Source organism: Bactrocera oleae, chromosome 5 (genome assembly GCF_042242935.1).
Source record: "Bactrocera oleae isolate idBacOlea1 chromosome 5, idBacOlea1, whole genome shotgun sequence".
Classification (NCBI taxonomy): Eukaryota; Metazoa; Arthropoda; class Insecta; order Diptera; family Tephritidae; genus Bactrocera; species Bactrocera oleae.
Window position 1 is genome coordinate 44,866,368 of NC_091539.1, and position 8,209 is coordinate 44,874,576.

Here is an 8,209-nt window from a genome sequence, read left to right on the forward strand (position 1 = left end):
TTTTTCGAAAATTTTCAAATTTGGACACGTCGGTTTCCATAGCAAGTGGTCAAAACAAAACTACGAGTCCCATAATGATGATGAACTCATATTTTGACAGTAGCCGTCTACGATAATGTACTACAAGTATGCGTTAGTAACTATATTTTACGATAGTTGAGCTACATATGTACTGATTGGACCACCTTTGTATATGCTCTGGCAAATTGAAACATTTTCTAGACAAAACTGAAGATAACCTAATAGTTTTTTTTATATTATTTATTATTATTTACCTTACAATAAAAAATATTTTTAACTCAAGAAATATATTTAATGTATATCAAAAATTTGATTATTTGTCTCATAACATACTCTTATCACGAATCTATATACAGTGTTGGAAAAAATAATAGAAACTAGCTGGTTGCATTCATTGTCTTCAAATATTTCCTAAAGAACTAAAGTAATATCTATTTAATTTTTGTTTTTAACATAGATAGAAGTATACTTCAAATACAAAACGCAAAATATTCGAGGAATTGTGGCTTGTTTCTATATTTTATATATAAATATATAAAAAGGGAATCGACTTAAAAAGGAGAGCACAATGAAGTATCGTTATCAGTTATATATTTATTATTGATTTTTGTACATAATAAACAATTTGGTTTTAATTACAGGAGTGAATGTTTTTTCTATTTTTTTTCCCAACAATTGTATTTTTGTCACATTTCAGTTCAAGCTGAATATTTCTATATTTATTAGAATTGCGGCATACATTTTTTCTTATGATACAAACTTTCTAAATTTTCTCCTACTAAAAACACACACCCACATAGTTCATTTCTCACCTCACTTTACATACTTATCCACAGCACTAAATGTTTATCGCTCAGCATGTTTACTGCCCGATTGGCGCGCAATGCCGCATTCATTGCCAGCCATTTTGAATGCTTTAATTACATGCATAAGTATAAGTTGGCAAACTGTCATTTGTCAATAAGAATGAAACACGCTCAGTCTGCTTGCAACATTTCGTAGCGAATTCATTCCCACAAAAACTTCTTACATGACACCTCCATCATCGCTACTTTTTAATGATCATAAGCATTGCGGTAATGCTCGCTGTTTAAATCGTCATTGGCAGAATGAGCAAACAATTGAAATGCTTAATTAAGTAAATGTTTAATTGAATTTATTTTATTGCGCTTTTTAATTAAATCGTTCAAAGTTTTGTTGCGAAAAACGCGACAACCAGTAAATACCACCATGGCACTTGTGCGACTGATGGGAGCTGGTAACAAGTAATGGTGGTAGGCGTGACAAAGTTTCGAAATGGCTTCATTAAGCTACGGTGTCATTCAAGCGGACTGTGGATTCGCAACTTAATGTCTTCATAAATGCGACTAATTGAAAGGTGTTTCATGGCAATCAGCCTCTTCGCAAATAAAATCATTATCATTAATTGCACGCGCCTTAGTTTGATTGCAGTTTTCAAGTGATTAGCGCTTTATAAGAATTAATATGTAATAGATGGCAGAAATTGTTTGAATGTTCTAGACTGTTTGAAATTACAGAAATATTTACACAATTTTTTTAATGTTTTGAGCACTGACCCAAAACTGCAGAAGCCATGTCATATTCATTTACACACATTTCAAATGTATGATATTTGAATTTTTTTATAATATGCTTCACAACGTTTAATTTTTTAATAAACGGTATAAACAGCAGGTTTTCATATAATTTTACATAAATAAAGAATTCTTTTCATGATTTATGAAATTTTTTTATTATTGAAATTAAAAGAGCTTTCATACATCTAACATTATTTTACAAATTACGGAAGTGGAAATGCATCACCGTAAGATGTTAAGCTTGTCTAAGATTTTCAAAAAGTCAAAAAATATTTTTCAGTTTAAAGTACACTTCAGGATCCTAAAAGCATTATTAATAAAAAAAATTCCATGTCCAATCCGCTGTAGCGTTGAAACGTTTGAGTCAGCTTCAGCTCGTAAAACTTCAAACGCGCATTTCTCAAAGATGGCACCAGGAGGCTGACCACCTGAAATTAAACAATAGCTTCATTATAACCTTATCTAGTTAAGTTCTTTCGAATCTTATGCCCTGAACAGAGTATATTAAGTTTACCAGTTTCGATTTGAAATTTTCCACTCATTCTTTCATTTCCAAGCAGATGCTCATTTATCGGAACCGCCGATAACGCGCTACTACAATATACATATACAAGTATGTAGCTGCCATACAAACTGATCGAAGAGCAAACCTTCGCGCAAATGGTTCAATCCGGACCACTATATTATATAGTTGCGATTCAAACTGACCGAACAAAATCAAGATAAAGATCTGCATAAACGATCTTTTTTCTTTATTAAATAACCTTAATTCCACTTGAAGGTTGTTTATATCAAACAACGTGAAGAGAAAGAACTGGCAAACAATTTTTCAACCATAGATGCCGCTCCCCAATACAATTCGCTGTACAAAATTACAAGTTTATATCTTAACTTAGTGCTTAGTTATGGCATTTTACAGGTTTTCATTTAATCGCATTTTGTGGGCGTGACAGTGGTCCGCTTACGCTCATCAAAAATACCAAACTTCTTATGGTTCCAAGGAATATGTGTACCAAGTTTCATTAAGATATCTTAATTTATATCAAGTTACAGCTTGGACGGGCGAACAGAGAGACAGTAACCCGGATTTCAACTCGTCTCGTTATCCTGATCATTTATATATACATAACTCTATATCTAACTCGATTGTTTTTAGGTGACACAAACAACCGTTAGGTGAACAACACCATTATGCTTTGCAGCAACACGTTGCAAGAGTAGAAAAAAAAAATAAGGAGAACACCATTTCCTCAATTTCATCCGGTTGAAAACGAGTCGGTTTTCCTATGTTCTCTTCCGCTCTGGCGTTGGATCTATGGATCTCCAGTGAGCTCAGAAAGCGCAAGTCAACAACTACAACTTGTGCGATTGCGAGATATTTCTGGCCTATAGTGAACCGTAAGAGGCCCTCCAAACTACAAGCTCTTAGCAAAGTCAATCTCGCCGCAATTGTAGGCGTTCTGCCTGGACCCTGCCCAATAGGTTCACACGCGGTGCGACTGAATAGTTTGTCGGACGCTCTTTGCCAAAGCTGATGGAGAAAGGCGAGGTTGTTGTTCTCTCTTTCCCGGCTTTTGCCGGAATATTTCGGTAGACACTCCTTTGTCGAGCCTAGCAAGGTGGCAGGGATTGATATTAACCGCCTTAATAAATTTTTGGTAAGGTCTAGATGCTTCGTAGATCTCTGAGGATCTGGGGATGCACTTTAAGAAGTTTATGTTTAGAACAAAGAACGGTCCAAGTAAGAACCATCGATTTTTGGTCAACCCTACGTCCTAACCTAATTTAACATACTACTTAGCACAAAGTTTATTTCAATAAATATAATATATTTGAATGCTTTGACCATAAAATTTATCAGAGTGAAAACCTCAAATTTCACTACAAATATTTTTTATTTAGGTACAGATTTATATTTACTAATTGCATGAGAACGCACTCTAATTTCTGGAATGATAAAGCGATGTTGGCTAACTGAAGTTTGTTATATTTGTATAGATAATATCGAAAGCACTTCATTTAACGTATTAATATTCCACTTGATTTTCATAGTCACTTCTTTCAATCTTAATAAATTAATAAAAAATTAATATATATTTAAAATGTATTAAAATTAAATTATAGTGATATTTTATATATGGAATTTATATGTGCCGAATCTTGTATTGAATATTGACAATTTTATAGAATACAATCAAGGATCTGTTAATAAAGTTATTAATTAGCATCCTTAAATTATTAAAGCTCAATATCTGCCAAACTCTGCATAAAGCATGCTATAATAAAGACCAGCCACGTAAATGATCCCATTAAAGTCTAGAAAGTCCTTACGCAGGCGGATATATGTATGTATGTACCTAAATCAGAAAACAGTACGCACAAAAGATTCCCATTTACCCCATTCCAACCAAGCGTTCATTTGGTCACAAAGCGACCTAAAACCTAATGGTAGATACTCGAATTGCAATGTGATTTGAGTAGATTTTGTGCAATTAAGTACTACCAAATAAAAATGAAAGTGTACAACAAAAATAGCAAACACCCAACATTCACATACATACGGTATAAATAAATTGAAAAACATAGGCAGACAAACTGGTAGTTAGATATCTTGTTTACTTATCAACTGTACTGTATTCGGCAAAACCAGTATGTAGTAGAATAGTAATAATCTAAATACATACATACATATGTATATGAACTACTCGTATATCGATAGTTAGTGAAGAACCGATTGCGACACACATATACACATGCATTAGAATCCAAACATAAAGCGGGGGGATGTGCGAAAGGGCCCCCGTGGACAAGGCAAGACCACCACAACTAAACAATAAAAACCACAAAGACTACTGAAATACTTAAGGCTATTTTACGGATATCAAAATACAATGAAACACAAAGAAAACCACCAACCGAACCAAATAGCCAGCAAACACATTGAGTCCATACGCCGGCATGGCAAACCGTCGAGATATTACAGCTACCAGATACTACAGGATGCGAACAGAACAACAACCACAAACTTACTATCAGTAACACCAACATCGCACCCTCGAACTCGCCATGAATTCCAATCGGTATGGTACATTGTGAATAATACTTATGCTTGCTTGTAACTATGAACAGGCATAACTTCATATGTACAAGTATATAAATAGGAGGGTAAAGAGTGGAAATAAAAGTATAACTGCTAAATATTTAAGGCAATAAAGACAAGCCGAAGTTGGTTACAGTTGGTACATACATATATACAAACGTGCAAATGTTTATAAACTTTATAAAATGCAAGCGTATACGAAAATAACATTGTCTTACCTATATGTATATTCATTAGGGTAGGTCAAAAATGGTTTAATTTTTTTCCTCAGATACCATGAAAATAAGATTCGAAATGACGAAAAAAAAATCTGGTAAAGTTTGGGCTATTTGCGATTTGCGATTTTCGATTTTCGATTTCCCTTATAAATAAATTATTGTATAAGGAAAAGAAAACTGTGTAATAGGTCAGGTTTAATTTTTTGCCAAGTCAACTCGCTCAAAAAGTAATTGAGGTCACAGTCCTACCTTAAATCGTGAAGGATGATTTTTTACAATTTTTTTATTATTTCACAAAATAATGCCTGAAAATCTTAACATATCTTACTCTTCATGTCTTTTGTTGTTTTTATTATACAAATGCATAGAAATAATATAATAATATTTTTCATTTAGCATGATTCAAAAAAAGAGGTAAAATTACATTTTATAATAACATAGTTGGAAATATAAAAGAGTTTTTTGTTCTACGATTATTGACTTTTGTTATATTTTTTATACAATATCAATAAAGTATATGGATTTTAGCACAACCTCTATTATTCACATGTAAATATAACACAAGTTTACATCAAGGTTCTCCAACTTTGTTTACTGAGAGGGATTTTATGTAGTTTGATTGTAATACAATAAATATGTATTTTATAACGGTATCAAAGGAAAAATTAAAAGTTTTCTTTTGCGCACCCTAATATTTATATACATACGAGTATATGCTCACGTACATAAGTAGTTTAATGTTAAATTTCACTGACATACATACATACATACATATATACATATACATACATACCTACATAACAGTGGACAGTGTGCTGAGTTGGTGTATGCTGTGCCTTTGGGAGGCGAACGCAGTTGTTAGTTATAGGCGTGTCGGCAAATCGTAAATCAAATTGAAGTGGGTCGTAGCCAGGCGGCCAACAAGCACAATAACAATAGCAACAATATGAACAACCGAAACCGCTATTTGGGCAACGACAATATATTTCTAGAAATGTTAAATAACAAGACAACACCGTTTCATTTACAAGTATATAATATGTAAATATATATCACTTTCAATGCATATCCGTATATGCATCTATTAAAAAATTAATATAAATAAAGCAAGCACACTTTCAATTAGATAAATCGATAATGAAACAACTCTTTAAGGCAAACAAATACTGCTTATAGGAAAAATTAAACTGCAATGTAGTATACGCAATGGCTAACGATCAAACCCTCTGTGTGAGATGTATTAATAACACATGCCACGTGGAGTCTTCGAACACTGCTGAAATAGCGCTTTAATTCATTAAAACTTCACAAGTCTCGAAAAATATATCGACTACTGGACCAATATAGCATTTAGCTGATATACAAACTTTCCGATCAAAATCAAGTTCTTGTATGGAATCTTTGGTATTTGTGAAGAGCATTATTGTTATTGTTTTCAACCGAAGTTACTGGTTTCTCTTATTTTTTAATTTTAATGGTATATTCATATACATTCTAATAATGCAATATTTTTATATATTGTAAGAAAAAAATTAAATATTTATATACTTGTGCAACATGTTGCAACAGAGCATAATAGTTTGGTTCCCTTAACCGTTGTTTTTAACACCTAAAACTAATCGACATAAGTATGGAGTTATATATACCATATATAAGTGATCAGTGCTTAAGCCCTGTAGGCCAAAAATTTTGAAAAATAGGCGTGCCATCTGATTCCTTCACTTGCCAGTGTGCAAGTCAAGAACCAATCAATGTATCCGGATAAATCGGAATATTTGTTTTCAAGAACCCAGATGTCAAATATGTGGCTCCAATCTGTGAGATATTATGTATTATTAAGATTCGGCAAAAATGTTTTTTTTAATAATTATATACCGTTGTGACAAAAATAAGTTGAATCGGATCAATTCTTCCCTTAGCCCCCATATACCTAATAAAAAGATTTGCGAACTTCTAGTTGACTTTATACCAAATATATCGGCCAATATGCTAGTTATTTTAATCAAATCAGACAGCATTTTATTTTTAATAACGGTATATCTCTCTGCCTAAAATGGATAAAGTCTGGCAAAAACCTCCTTAGCCCCCATATAACTGATATTCGCGATTTTGAAACGTCCGGCTGACTTTACTCCATATATATGTTTATATATATATACATTATAAAATTGCTTGAAAATAAGTTCTCAAGTATGCCTGAGCTATGTCCAAATTAATGCAATCAACCCTTCCATTTCTCTGCCTCCAATGATTTTAGTTTAATTTTCATTGACAGAAAGTAAAATATAGTAATAATACTAAAATAGTATCTGACCTTCAGAATAAGTTAATATGATATCAAATTTAATCGTAATCCATTCACGATTTCGTCGAACAATGTAAGAGTATTAAATATTCGGTTACACCTGAGCTCAGCTCTTCCTTCTTCGTGGATGAAACCTAATAAATTCTGTTCTCGAAGGTATTGTCCTAACAATGACCTATGATCGAAAACAAATTGTGAAAATGGTAGCGTTTTACAAAAAAAATTGTTCGTTCTTCGCCTCCCAAAATTTGATTTTTGTACAGATGCAGACGAATTCGACGAATTCGAAAAATGCTGTTGCGAGAAAAACGTGTTTAAAGATGAACTGATTATGTTATGCAAAAATCTTATTATTATAACAAAAGTTGACTTAGTAAAATAGTCTTAAGTCCTTACAAATTGACCATAGTCATAGTGGTTAAACTTAGCGATCTTTATTTACAATAGCTAAATATTAAGTGTTTGACTCTGTTTGGAGTTTCTTTAAATTAACGCCTTTTTATTTTATTAATATTATAAATAATATGGCAACTCTTTAATCTAACAGCAGATTAAACTTGACCTCTTCAAGGCTTCAGAATTTGCGGTGCTTAAATTACTAGTTCACTATTGGACTTTCTCATTGAATTGCCAATGAACGAGGGCAATGTTGACCATCACAAATACAAGTGCAAAACCCTATATCCATTATATATATATTTTTTTCTTTTGCTTACGAGCACTCGCACATGTATATGGCGTAAGTTCATATCTACTTATCTACCTGTCTACCTGCCCTGTCTACATGTGCTTGAGTCCCGCCTGCAACGCTTTCAGTGCCGCTCAATCTCATCATTACCAGTCGCCAATTCTGTGGTGGCCGATGACAAACGCTGGTGGTGTCTTCAGCTGCAGACTCCTTGCAGACAGCAATCGAGGGTGTGACAGACAACAGTAAGAAGAAAAAGTAAAAAACAAGCAAGAAGTA